The following is a 15661-nucleotide window of genomic DNA, read 5'->3' as shown; positions in this document are numbered from 1 at the left end:
TCATTTATCACAGGGGGGTCAGACCCATGCCAGGTTTTATTCTCCCTGATATCACTATTTTCCTTGGTTTTGTACTACCACACTATCACTAAAGAACACTTTCACCAAACATTTAACTCCAAAACCATTCAAATGCTCTCCGTCAGGCATACACAAGTCCTTTCGTCTATCAATCTACTCCATGCTTCAATAAACTGCTCACCATTCCTCCTGCACAATATCCCCATTGATTCATTCGTAATCATGGCCCTTCTTCTCAGTTCTGTCCTATTATACCTATTCAGGAGAATTTTCAATCTGTACTTTTTTGCTATTAATTTTCGCTTTCACTAACAACTCTTTCATATCTTCTCTCATTGCATATTTTTCACCTTTCAAATAATTTGCGCCAGCTATTACAGTCAGCTCGTTCGCTTCATTCGTCTGCATATTTACAGCATCACTGCCGTCCTTTATCTATGCACCAGGAAAACATACTTTGGTCACTTTCCCATTAAGTACCCCTATTATCATCGAATCCCCCATATAATACTATGTATTTTCTCCAAGTCTCTCGCACTTTTATGCCTTTTATATTTATTCTTTCTTTCATGCTCCGTCCTTCCTTACCACTTGCCAGTCGTTTCTCCAGTCGCTAGAACTAATGTTTTGTCCTGTTAAGGAGTCCACGTAGCCTCACCTTTTTCTATCTATCAAACTCTGCAGTCCGCATTCCCTCAACTGACCCTCATAACTAACATTGTACAGTCCTAAAACCATCTTTTTTTTATCAGCCTTTCCACAGTTAATTTATCCCCTTCAAATGCTGGGATCCAAATTTAAGAACAACAGCTTGAGTGTGGTCTGATCAGGGTCTTATACAATGGAACGATAACTCTTTTATCTTTGCAGGTCAGCATCCTTCTCAGTATTGCAGCAATCCTCTGGGTTACCTTCATCACCTTTGCAATATGCTCCCTGAATTTCAGTTTTCTATCAATCATCGCCCCTAGATCTCTTGTTTCTCCTACTTCCTCCAGTGCAGCTCCTCCAATCGAGATGAAGCCACCCATCGATGTATCCCAAACTTCAAGACTTTAGATTTTGCTGCATTAAACCGACATCCCCATTCATTTTCCATTCTGTCTAGTTTATTCAAATCCACTTGCAGGGCTACCACAGCTGCACTACTGCTAATAATCCTTCCCACTTTTACATCATTTGCAAACAACTGAGTATCTCCCTGCAATCCATTGATAATGTTGTTGATATAAAGGTTAAACAATACAGGTCCCAGTACTGAGCCCTATGGAACCCCATTTGTAACCTTCTGCCTCCTTGATATTTGCCCCCCCCCATACTAGGGATCCCAGACGTCCCGTAAAATACGTGATAGTCCCGTTTTTGGCTAATGCGTCCCGTTTCATTTTTCAGAATGAAACGGGACGCATTCTTTCTTCAAAAAAGTATTGCAAGGGTGAGTAAGACTGATTGATTAATAAGAATATTGTCAGGTGAGAAGAGCATTACTGCATTAACAATCTATTTTGTATCTATAATAGTAAGTAAAAACCACTTGAAGGCAACTTAAAGTGGCTTAATGAAAATATGCAGCCTAACAATTGGATTTACTATTGTTTACTTATACTTAGTATAGTGTGTGCATAGTAAACCTTACCACGCACATAATTGGAAAGTTAGAATCATTTTGTAAGACTGGCATATATGATGAACGCATACTAAACTTTCGCCCTCAGTCATAAGTGTCCCGTATTTTTTTTCAATGTATCAGGGATCCCTACCACATACACAACTCTATGATACCTATCAGACAGCCAACCCTGAATCCAGTTGACAAACCAGACATTTAAACCCATGTGCTGCAACTTAAATATCAGCTTATCTATTAATTATAAATTGTAATGACTCCTATCATAATTTCGTCATATGATAATGATCATATGGATGGACTTCTTTATTTAATATTTTATCGTTATATTATTATCATTTATCATGTTGCTATTTGATTCTGGTTTATCGACATTTGTTGTCGATTTTTGAAAAAATATCGTTACCACTGGAGGGTATTGCAGACGACAACAATAGCGCGTGCGTAGTGTTTGTGGTTGGCTGATGCAAGATGGTTGGTGTCTTGGATGTCATGTCAGTATGTGATTGTCAATATTGTACCATTCAAGTTTGTTATGAGTATTGAAGTAAGTAATCGTACCCTAGATTAGATATGTGTCTTGTGTTGACTTGTAATATTTTGAATTTTCTGAAGCACTGATTTTTCTAGGTTGTTTATTAATTGTGCTGTGTTTTTGAAAACATTTTCTGATGTTTTATTTAGATCTTATTGTGATTATAATAGCTTAATCGTAGCTATTTAAATATTTCTTTTTATAACATTTTTTGTATGCAATTAAAAACAGTATCGAAGTTACAGTTTTATATATATCGATATGTCTTTTTGAAAATTGAACATTCTGTTGAATAACTGCTTCATTTAAACCGATAAAAACATCGATAGATTAAACATTTCATCTGCAGGGATATATTAATAATCCCTTGTCAGTGAAACAGGTTTCGATTTAGCATGGATTAACTGTGTGGAGAATTTCGTCTCGATTTTACTGGCCTTAAAAACATGTATTTTATGTACTTATTGATTTATCACCCAATACGATATGCATTAAAGAGAAGATGATTTGTTTGGAAACTGATTTTTTACGAGTATATGTAGTTTGACAATTTTATAATAATATGGGATGCTATACTAGATAAAACCAGTAATAAATGAATTATAAAAACATTGTTCTTTTTTTTATAAAATCTTAGATATCAATATATATATATATATATATATATATATATATATATATATAGGTAAAGTAAAATTGGAATCAAATCGTATACAGTAAGAGAAAAATGTATTTATATACATTTTTCTCCTACTCTACTTAAGTTTCTTATCCTGAAAGGTCTAGTAAAAAAAAAAAAAGTTTGTTTTCAAATTATCCACATATTGAAGTCCAGAATTTGCTGATGGCATACATCATGCCATTGCATCAGTTCTTTTCCAGTTCAAAAGAACATGGTGTTGGGGAAGGCATACAATTAATCAAAAAATTCTTTTGATTGTACTATTGTTTTCTCAATCACAGTGCAATGTGCAAAACTGATCTTGTCAATCAAGCAGGAAACTACAGCACCATTTTACTGTGACATCTTTCCTTAATGCTAACTGTCACTGGCTTTAAAGGAAAAAAAAAATTGATGAGCACAGTTCCCAAAGTACAAGTGATGCTTTTAGCTTTTCATTTTCCATTTGGGTGCCTCAGTGCAAAACGAAGGCATCTTTTTGCGCCATTCCATAAAATCAACATTCTTGTGCTCTTTATTTGTCTCTCAAGGTCCTGACACAATATAGTGAGACAGCTCTAACAACCTAGTAGGAGGGTGCAGGTGACTGGTATGTAACTGAAGTAAACATGACAGTGAGGAGGATTATCGAAATATATCGGCACATGCTCTTGTCACTGATATAGACACGGTCTACATAACTTTGATATAACTATATAACTGATAAGTTTTGTTTATGCACTCTGCTAGAAGGCAAAGCTTGAAAACTTGAAGTCTGCTGAATTATCTCCTCCTCTATAATATGTGAATCAGCCCGTTCTTCACCCGTGACATCTAAATCTTTCACCCTCAGAGACTTAGCTGCTTTCAGCCTTATAGGAAGCTGGTCCTGTGAAATCTTCACCTCTTCGCTGTACATGAAGTTTACAGTTGTTTTGAGATCAGTGTATTTCATTTAATTAAGGATAACAGTAGAATGTTTTAAATCAAAGATGCTAAGAAATTATATTTCATTGTTTTTAATGTTACATATTTTCTTGAATTTAGGATGGCAAAATAGTTCTTGCCTAGGGACAACAAATACCCTGATAATGGTCCTGCTCACACTGGACAGCGAAATTCCTCTACCATCTAAATATTATTATCATCATTATTATGTGACACCTCCAGGGAGTCAAAAAGACTCATTGAGGGAGAGTGTGCCAACAGCATCGAACGATTGAACTCCTTCCAACTACTAACCGCACTCAAACTTGCTTAACTTTTTGCTGAGTCATTAGTAGCAGAGGCGCTACCAATTGACCGACATCACTTATGATGTTGTATATTGGTGCACAGATGTAAGAATTAGAGGAATATACACATGGCTTATGGCAAAATCAAATTAAAAATGAAGATTCAAGAATGTGTAAGCAGAGGTAAACCAAGATGGTCACTTAAACAGAATGGGAAATGAAAGATTGGCAGAACATGTGTTTGAAACAAAACTGATATGAAAAGAACTAGAAGAAGACCAGATACAGGGCTGTACTTACACTTTTCCCAAGGTGGATGAGGCCTGAAGAGCTAAAGTGTTCCAGGGCCCTTAAATTGGCCCTAATGTTTTGGGGCCACCAGCTAGATCCTTATGCACCTGTGCATAAGTACGTGGATGGTGAAACAGCCTTGCTCGGATGTAGATGAGTTGGTGTAGTTAAGAGTGCTTTGACAAATCGAAATGTATTGAAATGGAAATATTGATGAAATTAGAGACATGAAATAGACTAATTTGGAACATAGTTATTGAGCAGAAACTAGTAATGAAATATTGTATTCTTTGATTGTCATATCTGTTTTACTCCCATGATTTGGGGTATACATTAGGAAATGATCATGTTTATAACATTGTTTTTTGATGTTATGAAGTATCTGAAAATGGTGTTTATTATTATTTTCCATGCCTCCAAGGAGTCAGAAAGCTATTGCAAGAGGCCCTATATTATCATTTTGTTGTCAGTAGTTGGTATATGTTAAAAATCAGTTTCATCTGATGTGAAAAGGAGATAACAGTACCATCGCTTTATTCAGAACTATAAGTCCAGCTAGCTAAGTTAGATATTTTATGTTATATATATAGTTCTGTCAGTTACTGGGTCTTGTAAAATATTGTTTCTAAGTAATACTCATTTTTTCACAGACTTATATTGAATTTTAACTATGGTAATATAAATTGGAATGATTAAGTGTTATATAGTAATAAAGGAACTGAATTTCTAAAAATCTCGAGGGACAAATATCTTAGACGGTAAGTGATGGAGGGGATATAAAGAAACAAGCAGTTCACATTTGGTTAGTTATCATGATGAGATACCATTCTTGTCTGTGTCTACACCTATTCATTCACTAGTGAAGACTACACAGTGAGAGGGGCCATGTAGTCTTGACTTTTTATGAATAGGAATTCGGAAGTATCAAGGAGAAAGAAATGTATGTGAAATTATATGGTAGGTGATTATAAAATCAACCAACTTATTGTAATATGGATGTAAGAATTTGAAGGAAGTTTGGAATTCTCTGTCAGTGAATGAGTTTGATCCAGTAGAAACCTAAATTGAGCCACATGGGACATATTCTCGTGTACATTATTACATATAATTATAAAATGTTTTAACTCTGCAACTTGATGGAATTCTGATGATCATAACAGCATAATATGAAATTGGAAACAAAATATCAATTTACAGAAAGGCTACTCTCCTATACACACCATCAGTATGCTGGATACATTTTTACTATGATTGAAGATAAAACTAAACTTTGTTTTGAAAAGTTTGTGGGTAGGATAAACAAACGGAAACGTAAATACTGCAAACTACTGACCGCTTGTTATTAGTTAACAGGACTGTACTTATGCACAGGCGCACGAGGCTCTAGCTCGGACCCCCTCCCTCCCCCGAAAAATTAGGGCCAGTGTAAAGACCCCAAACAATGAGATTTAAAACTGAAGAATTAAAATTGAACATAAAAAATGATGATTTCTGTTAAATTTCCTATAGCACTAATATCTACTCAATACAATAAAATAAGCTGAAATTGGAAACGGATGTAGGCTGTAACGTTTTTGTCAAGTTATTTGAAACGTTTTGAAACTCAGGGGCTACCCTGAGTGTCAAGTCATCGGAATTCAAGGAGAACCGACCTACCAGTCCGGAACACGGGGGGTTGGGCGCCGTGGGGTGGGGAGCCTCCCTTTTGAACGCTCAAGCTACCCTGAGTTTCGAGTCTTCAAAATTCGAGTCATCAGAATTCAAGGAGAACCGGCCTACCAGTCCAGAACACCGGGGGGAGGCGTCAGGAGGTGGGGCCCCCTAGTATATATATATGTGTGTATATGTATATATATAATTCAGAAAAAGGATGTCGTCGATATCTAAATAGATCATATGCTCTCATCTTTTTTTTTTTTTTTTTTTTTTTTAAAAACAAAAATGCAAATACTATTGATTTTCATATTTTATATATTTTTTGTGTTCATGGCCTGTTTGTGATCATGCCGCAAACAGGTAACGTTCATTTTCCGTTCTTAAAAGAATGAAAAATTATTTACGAAACTCTTTGCATCAGAAAAAATGTCAAATTTATCACTATTATTTATTGAAAATGATGTGAATAATTTGAATTCTGATGATATTATTGATACATTTGCAAAAGAGAAGTCTAGGATTTCAAATAAATGTAATAAAAGTTTTTTGTATATATTGATTGTTTTTGTCTTTATTCATTTGGTGGGGAGGGGGACTCCGGAGCACTCTAGTGCCTCGGACTCCGCCCGCCTAGGGAACAGTGTAATACGGCCCTGTTAGTCAACCGTTTTATTATTATTTTTTAATTACTAAATAATATTAGAAAATATATATGAGATTTACTGTTATTAAACAATACTGCACCTTGCGGGAAAAAAAGTTTTTGACTTTCGAGTTTGGCGGAAATGTTGACGATGTGGAACGAAAGTTTTTAAGACATTAAAATGCTATTATGTGCTTGCTTATCATTGTGACTTGGTTTACTGATTAAAAACAAAAACAAAAAAAAACGGAATGACGTTGATCATGTTTTACCCCACTAACTCTATTTTCGAGCGCCGACAGGTGCCATTTACCGCACATGCTTGGTTGCTTAGGAGTAAAACCCGTAGTAGTGACTTTATTTACTTGTGTTCGGAAGCGAAGCAACATTTCATTGTGACGTCATTACATGCCTGAGGCATCAGCTGTGTTGCTATGGTTCTAGTTCGCTAAGTGAAATCGCTGGGTAGTAACAGGTTGAACTAGTTTATCTTGCTGTTTCCATTATTTGTTTATTTATATTTGCAAAAATATTCCACTTCAGCTGCAGTGGAATATGTTTGGACATAGTTTAATTTTATGAGGTTTCGTTAACAGCTAATTTTAAAGATAATTTCTTATATAGTCCATATTATCATGCCTACCCCATAAATTGTGACTATACTTGAAACTTATCACTAACGTTATGGATCACAGAAAATCCCTAACCTGTGCATTTTGATATTTAAAAGTTGATATTATCTGTTTTTAATTTCATTCATTTTTAATATATATACTCACACTTTAAGAAGACATCTGTTTTCTCCAAGGAGGGGAAAAAGTATACCTATAGATTTTGATTTTGTTTATATATATAAACATGTCTATTAGAAAACTATTTTTAATATAAAATGTAAATGACTCACAGTTGCAGTGTTGTACATTGTTTTAGAGTTAGATTTCACAACCATCAAGTTTAATTTATGAGGCTTGTAAGAATAGAATTTTAGGAAGAAAGGTATTAAAAATCTCTCATAATGTTGTAATCCATGATCTGTTCACGGTGATGTTTTGCAAACAGTCATAAAAAGCTGGATTTCATAATAAAATTATTTTATAGAGACTCCATTTATTATCACAATAGTTTGACCCTGAAGCTTTTTTTGGTGTATGTACTGTAGACATACTTTTTTTTCATTAACATGGTCCATTTGATATGGCAAATTTTAATAGGGATAGTTGTGATCCTAAATACTAAATTTTATTAAATTCTAATCAAGCCAGGGAGGAATTATTATTGTTACATATATTTGTTGAAAGTTGAAGTTTTGATTTTCAGTATTCTCCCCCCCCCCATCAGAAATTATCATTATATCTGCAACAGATTTGGTTTTTAGGATAGAATACATCAAAATTACATTGTGTTTGCAATAGGACTCTTTTCTATTTATGTACCTGGACATATAAGTTCATTTTGTGTAATTTGGTCATTACATATAGTCTGATATTGAACAAACGACAAATTTTAAAAGATCCCGAATACCAGATTTCATTAGACCTCTATCCAGCCAGTTTGAAATTGTTAATTCAAATAATTTTGCTAGTAAAAATTATCTTTTTGAAATCAAAATTGAACCACATTGGTATCTTTTGATCACTGTTATAATCATCATCAAATTCCTGACCCTTGGGGAGGGTGTACAGGATATGATAATACTACATGAAAAAGTTACATTATTACAAAATTCTTATCAACAATTTCCCTCCAAATTAATTTGTCTTACAGGACTCCAATATTATCAGCTCTTATATATCTATTTTCTGAAGCACTTCTTACCGTACAACCCATCTAGAGTTTGTTCTTCCTCTAGGTGTTTTTTCTTGCTGGCCAAAAAAAAAAAAAACTTGTTTTGCTAACCTTTCCTCTCCCATTCTGTTTAAGTGACCATATCACCCAAGATTAACTCTGTCACACATTCCAGAATGCTGTCTTCTGATGTACCTTCTAAATCTCCAATTTTTTGTGAGAATTATGTAATTTCAATAAAAGTCCATCTAATCCGTCTTAAAATAATTTGCATACAAATGGATAAATCCAGTATAACAGGTGTTTAAATATTTTAGGAAGCTAGGGCTATGTTTATAAACCTAAAAATAGCCTCACAAAGAAGAAAATATCACGGAGTTCATTATCTGAAGTTGATTAATATTCAAAACTGCTCATCTATAAAACTGAGTTTCAAAATAATTGTCTGTGAAAGAATTATGGATTTTTAAATAATTTCAGTTACTTGCTACATTACACTAAGTTGAAGCCTTCAGGTTTATTGTTATTGTATCAGCACTGCCATGGAATCTGAAGGCTCATAGCAGTAGACCCAAAATATTCACACAATATCTATCATACCGCTCCTTGAACTCTTTAACAGACATAATGCTTACAACTGACTTTAGCAACCCATTTCATTCATTCACCACTCTTCAAGTGAAAAATCTAGCTCTCACACCTCTATTAATAAATTGCACTTTTACTCAGTTTCCAGGGGTGAGCTCTTGTTCTGCCCCCTTTAGTAAGATGCTGAAACACTACCCCTGCATCAATCCCATAAAGTAACTTAATTGTTTCTATCATATCACCTCTTTTTCACTTATCAACCACTTTCTGCAACCCACAAACCCTCAATCTATCCTCATAGGGAGCATTTCACAGACCATTCACCATCTTGGTCACTTGCTTCTGAATCCTCTATAACACTTTTTCATCTTCAAGAAACCCAGAAGACTAGACCTCAGCACAGTAATCCATATGAGGATGTATCAAGGCCTTATAAAGAGGAATAACAACTTCGTTATCTCTACCTGTTAGTGTGTTCTTCAATATCCAAGAAATCTTATGAGCTACCTTAGCAACCTTAGCACTATGCCTTCTAAACTTCAACTCTCTGTCTTTTACCATTCCCAAATCCTTAACTTCATCTGTTTCTTTGAGTATACTGGTATGCATCAGTATGGTATGCAGTTTGTAATCAATTTATTCCAAAATGCATAACTTTGCATTTCTCCACATTAAACTGATAGCCATCAACATGCAAGCTCTCTACCCAATTTTGCTACATCTGCAAACTGGTATTTATTTCCTTTCAGATTATTTCCTATACTATTTATCTACAAATTAAAAAGTAGTGTGTAGCTCAGTAGAAGTGGCATTTGCACTCTATGGTGCTTGCCCACATGACGAAAGACTTTGGTTCGAATATAGTCTCTGACTAGAGGAACATTTTCTAAGCCTTTTCTCGACCGTTTCCCAAGTTAGTTGATCTCTGGAATGGGCAGGCGGATTTTTTTTTCTCCAGGAAACTCGGGTTTTTCATCCCATAAACTCAAGCAAATCGGCTGTCGAACCAACACTATTTTGAGACATTAAAAATATTGTGTTAGGGACTACGAGATGGCAGCATGTTTTAAAAAAAAAAAATCAGCTAATGCCTTCTTCACTGCATACCAATTAATTAGTGATAGCCTTGGGCCGGCTATCTCTGATTGACTACCCAGTGGAGATTGAACTGCTCACTCAGTCTCCAAAAATTATATAGAGCTAAAAATGGCCTTTCCTACTCCCTATGCAGGAAGAAAAAGGCATTAGCTGATTTTTTTTTTTTAAAACAGTAGTGATCATAGCACAGATCCTTGTGGCATACCATTAGTCACCTTTCTTCCCTGTGGATTCTGCTCCTGCATATAACCAGTCTCATCCATATTTTATCTGCTTCTGTACTTCACCACCATCAGCACTCATTTCATTTATTAATTGCTGATACTTGGTTCAGAAACCATCTATGACAACTTAACTATACACATGGAAAAGACCTGGAAAATCGCAAGGAATCCAATCATTTTTATTATGATTAATAATAATTTTCCTTATAAAAGAGTTAATCATTCTTTTGCCTTATTCATTTCTTCTTGTAGCTCAAAATTTCACACCTTTTTGCATTTTACAACGCCTGTTTTATCATTCATATCACCCATCATTATTAGAAACTCATCTGGTTTTATTTGTTTTAATGCTTCCTGTATCTTTTCAAATCACTTTTCAATTTCATCATCTAGATAATCTAAGACAGGGGCATGCATTTGCAGTATGAATAAATTGGTTTGTATTTTGGCTTAATTATAATAATTCTGTCTGAGAAGGTTCCTTCTCAGACAGAAACCTTTTAAAGATTTTGAAATGTAATTGTTCATTAATATTCCATCTATCATTTTCACTATAAACTAAAGTAGGTACCTGTCTTTATCTCTTCAGATCCTCTCCATCTAACCTCACCCGTTTTGAAGATGTTAATGTTCATTTCTTGTTTAATATCTTGAAAATGAGGAAAACTAGACTATGTCTAGTAATATGAAATGTTGGTATAAGAAGTTTCGTTTTCTTCGTCAAAGTTATCAGGGGTTTGGTTCTGAAAAGTTTATTCCAGTATCAGTATTCTTGCGACTTCTGCAGTTAATCCTAGCTTCTTTCCTGTAATTTGAAGCAGATAACATAGAGAGACTTTCTGATCTGTAACTCACTTTTCCTTTTACTGTATGATTTACTTGTCAGGATTCCAGATTGTTCCATATATTATGACTAATATCTTTTTGACTTCTTTAGGCCTAAGGAAATCCTCATCCCTAGCTACATTGCTTTTACTGTCATATTATTCTTCTGAGAAACTTATCGACCACTTCCCCTTGAGTAGTCTTTCCAGTTTTAGATTTAGCCACTTTTAGAGATCCTTATGAGCAGTCTCGACAAATGTGTTCACCCACTCGTATGTGATTAGATTTTGCCAGATGATGAGTAAACTATAGACCGGACAAAATAAAATATTTTTTAATGAATAAAAATAACTTTCTAGACAAAATCTTTTCAACTTTAATAATAAACAGATACCGTTCATCAGTTGATGAAACTCCTATTGACTTAGTGGGATATATCATTAAAAAAATGAACTTGTGCAAGTATATTTTTTGTGTGGTGAGTAGTATTTTGCATAATTTGTCAGGTCTCTGCTGAACTTCACCCCGCAGGACAATCCTGTACTTGCTTTTCCCATCTCAACAATGTGGATATACTAAATTGGTCATGGGGACCTTTCTGAATTCATTGCAACAAAGATATTCCAAATACAGACAAGCATAAAACCATGTAGTAAAATTGTTTATCTTAAAGCTTTTTACCACTTAATGTAATGTGTGCACGTATGCCTTCTAGTGAAAAAATTTGCATATCATTACATTATGTTGTAGGATAAATGCAGTAATCAACCTTTATTATTTGCAGCATTTTGATTTGCCAGTTAGCATTAAAAGTCATACATTTTTATGTAACTTATAGATGCTAAGGAAGATGGTAATCCTTGACCTACTGTCTTAAATAGTAATACTCTTTAAGTTTATCAAAAATATATATAAAAAAATACATGAAAAAATTATGTCATTGCAGTTTTCTTCTGTTATAGAATACTGACACTGTCAGGTGTAATAATAGTGATATCTTAGGCTGTTTAAAAATAAATCTTTCTTGCCATTGGCATTGAGCCAATGTTACAAGCTGCTCAGGTACTTGGTAGCCTTGAAATTTTAACTAAGTTAAGCACGTCTGCTTGTAACAGTTCTCTCACGTTAAAAAGAAAATTATACTAATATAAGATTAAGAAAGGCAAGTTAAATATAGTACATCTTTATCCAGGTATAATATATTTTACTCAATAAACTTTTGGATAAACTTTACAAATCATTTTTAACTCATGTCACTTGTGTTTTATGGACAGTATAAAAATGAAAGTAAAATATATCTGGATAAAATTTTGAAATTATTTTTAATTCATGTCACTTGTGTCCATAAGACACTAACGATAGCCATATTTCTGAAATAAAATAAAAATGATACTTACTGATATGGATTTGAAATCTTACTTCTAATTTTATATTTTTGTGCATGTTGTACACCCACCTCTTCTATATGTAGAAAAGCATTTCTCTGTTTTCTTCTTTGTTATGCAACACAACCATGATATATCTATATTTTGATAATAATAGCAGGTTCTACAGTACACAGGTAATATACATAATGTACATTACTTGTTATACAATCTTCTGAATTTGCTGCAATTTTTTTATAATCCTATCCATGAAAGGTTGGAAATTGATTTAATAATCATAGATGGGCTGAGGAACGGACAACCCCAAATAACTCTAGTAAGCAAGGTGGCAGTACGTGTCAGGTGACAAAATTCATCCATCACCTAAAGACTTATTCATTGGGATTCAACTCAAACCTGCTAGCTGCATAGTGGAGAGGCTGTCCACTCAGAGGGATGGGGGGAAAGGCCACTTAAGGTTCGTATTTAAGGTTCGTACTACATATCAGTTATCTTGTAATTAGTCCATATCAGGTGACTAGCAGAGATGAATGTATATCGAAAAATGCCAAAAGAATTTGTTAGGATGAAGAAAGAGAATGAGAGTATTAATTTGTGATGACAATAGAACATTTGAAGAAATGAAGTAATTCTTCAAGCAGTGATGAAACAATGAAAACAATGATATTAAATGCACTTTGGAAGAATTTGGACAAGAGCTGGTGCTGGCCTGGTTGGCCAAGTAGTTAATGTATCCACTCTCCAACCAACAGGCTATGGATTCAGATCCTGCCATGGGCATGAATGTTTGTGATTATCTGTGGAAGATAAATTTCATTGCCTGGTGTGAGATTACTACCTTACTGAAGTGGGTTGAAAAAGTTCCATGTTTGGTTTAACAGGGTTTATGAATTATGTAAAAACAAATAAATAAAAATACAAAAAAATATAAAATTGATAAAAACAGACAAAAAAATCCTTAGCTCCCTCATGGTAAACAGTACTAATGTACTGTAGATTTACAACCTTTTGTGAGCAGGAGCTACAAAAATGATGAGAGAAATGAAGTATGTAGAGGATGAAATTGGCCATTTGAAGAATCACTATTTGATTGATATGAGTGAGTGACACAGAGAGTATTGATATGAAAATGAAAAGGAGATGTCAGAGGACTTGCAAAGTAGCTTTGTATGGAAATTTGATTCTCAGAGGTATAGTGGATAAAAAGAGAAATAAAATGTTTTCCTGGCGATACAAGATAAAATTTATAGCTTGTGTGGAAGGAATGAAGTCATCAGATCATTCCCATCAAACACAAATGTGGAAAGTGAAAACAAAAAAGAATTGAAATGAATTTGAGAAAAATTTTGCAGCAGGTGAAGGATAATAGTGATGGTAAGTTGAAAAGGAGAGTAGTAGTGATGAGTGGTTATATTTCTTAAGAATTTTGGAAATCGGTTCTGAGATGCCAGATATGTATGGGATAGGGACTAGACGTATTGTTTCCTTGTTATTTGAACTAGGATTATAGGAATCAAAAAGACGTTGTGTGGTCCTTTCTGAGAAGCTGTTGGATTTCATATGTCATTTGATCATTTGATGGTTAAGAGTTCTTACTGTTATTGTTCAGTGTAGAACATATAGTGAGAGCACATCGCACTAAAGTATTGATAATTCCAGTCTTTGAGTGTGGTGAGCTGATTGATGTTGAATGTACTGCTGAGTAGAATATTTAAGAAGTATAATTTGTTATCTTTTTCTCTTTCCATAGTAAATTTATTTCATGGATGTAGAAGATTATTTATATTAGATAAAACGGTATGTAATGTGTCTTCATTATAGGGCCGGATAGCAAAAAACATTGTCTATATAGCGAACTCAACTGATAGCTGAGGGTATATGGATGAGAACAGGATGTCTTGTAAATGTTTTAAATAGAAGTTGCTGAGAGAGAGAACCAATTTCCAGAATTCTTAAGTAATACAATTTAGTGGCTACATTTATTCCTGTCAACAAATTATCATCATGGTTTCCATCTACTAAGATGGAAATTCTCCCATCTAGCTCTTCCTGGCATCTACCAAGTTCCATGTGACTGTCACTGTTCTTACTTCAGAAAACCTGGACATTCAGTGGAAAAGAGAATACAAGAATGCCAATCTTACATCAGCAATAGGAAATATGAGAAATCTTGCCTGACACAGCCTGGAAAAAGCACCAAAGCCTTACTTCACCATCTAAACTTAAATCAGAATAACTGCCTCTTACTAAGATATGGGAAAGTCTTATTCTAATCACTAATCATTGAAGGGTTTTTTTTTTTTTTAATATTCACTTATTTCATTGTGTTTTCATGTGAATTGAAGAAGTTCCATGTGACTGTCACTGTTCTTACTTCAGAAAACCTGGACATTCAGTGGAAAAGAGAATACAAGAATGCCAATCTTACATCAGCAATAGGAAATATGAGAAATCTTGCCTGACACAGCCTGGAAAAAGCACCAAAGCCTTACTTCACCATCTAAACTTAAATCAGAATAACTGCCTCTTACTAAGATATGGGAAAGTCTTATTCTAATCACTAATCATTGAAGGTTTTTTTTTTTTTTTAATATTCACTTATTTCATTGTGTTTTCATGTGAATTGAAGAAACCACATTTCACAAGTATCTCCTAAAGAACACTACCTTGGATTGTTTTCACATTATTGGAGAATGGCAAAGTCAGTGTTTTTAAGACATGGTTATATAGAATATCTCATTCTTGGATCATTTGATCGCTACAAGGTTTGTCAAGTGTAATGAAAATGAGTTGACTGTCATTAGCAAAAATAGGGTCTGAGATTAGTGAGAGTAGTTCATTGAGGAAAACTAAATGTGGGATTCTTTGTTGTTGTGGAAAAAATCATCTGAAGAGAGGAAACTATCCATGACATATAATGAACATCTAAGCAGGAAGCTGGCTACTGATTTGCAAAGAATGGAAATCAGACCATAAGATGATAGTTTGGTAAATAAGCCTTGATGCCAGGCATGATCAAAATTCCTTGAAATGACACTGCATTATTAAACAACTACATCTGGTAGTTGTTTAATATAGACAAATTTA

At 34.2% G+C, this 15661-nt stretch overlaps 1 protein-coding gene across 3 annotated transcripts in view; it reads left to right on the top strand.

The window, feature by feature from the left end:
- The first annotated feature begins 2107 nt into the window (after positions 1-2107).
- The window catches only part of LOC150106480 (GTP-binding protein 2), a 94590-nt gene continuing 81036 nt past the window's right edge, over positions 2108-15661 (top strand). The window contains exon 1 of one of the 3 annotated variants that reach the window (XM_090392466.1): positions 2108-2195. The gene's annotated coding sequence lies outside the window, so the exon portion shown is untranslated. Of the gene's footprint in view, positions 2196-7025; positions 7145-7215; positions 7489-15661 lie in introns of those variants that run through there. The other 2 variants (XM_090392468.1, XM_090392467.1) reach the window with 2 other exon arrangements.

The sequence above is a fragment of the Typopeltis vanoorti genome, chromosome 5 (genome assembly GCF_054136105.1).
Source record: "Typopeltis vanoorti isolate ZY-2024b chromosome 5, IOZ_Tvanoo_1.0, whole genome shotgun sequence".
NCBI classification, from domain to species: domain Eukaryota; kingdom Metazoa; phylum Arthropoda; class Arachnida; order Uropygi; family Thelyphonidae; genus Typopeltis; species Typopeltis vanoorti.
This window is presented reverse-complemented; position numbering and strand designations above follow the sequence as displayed.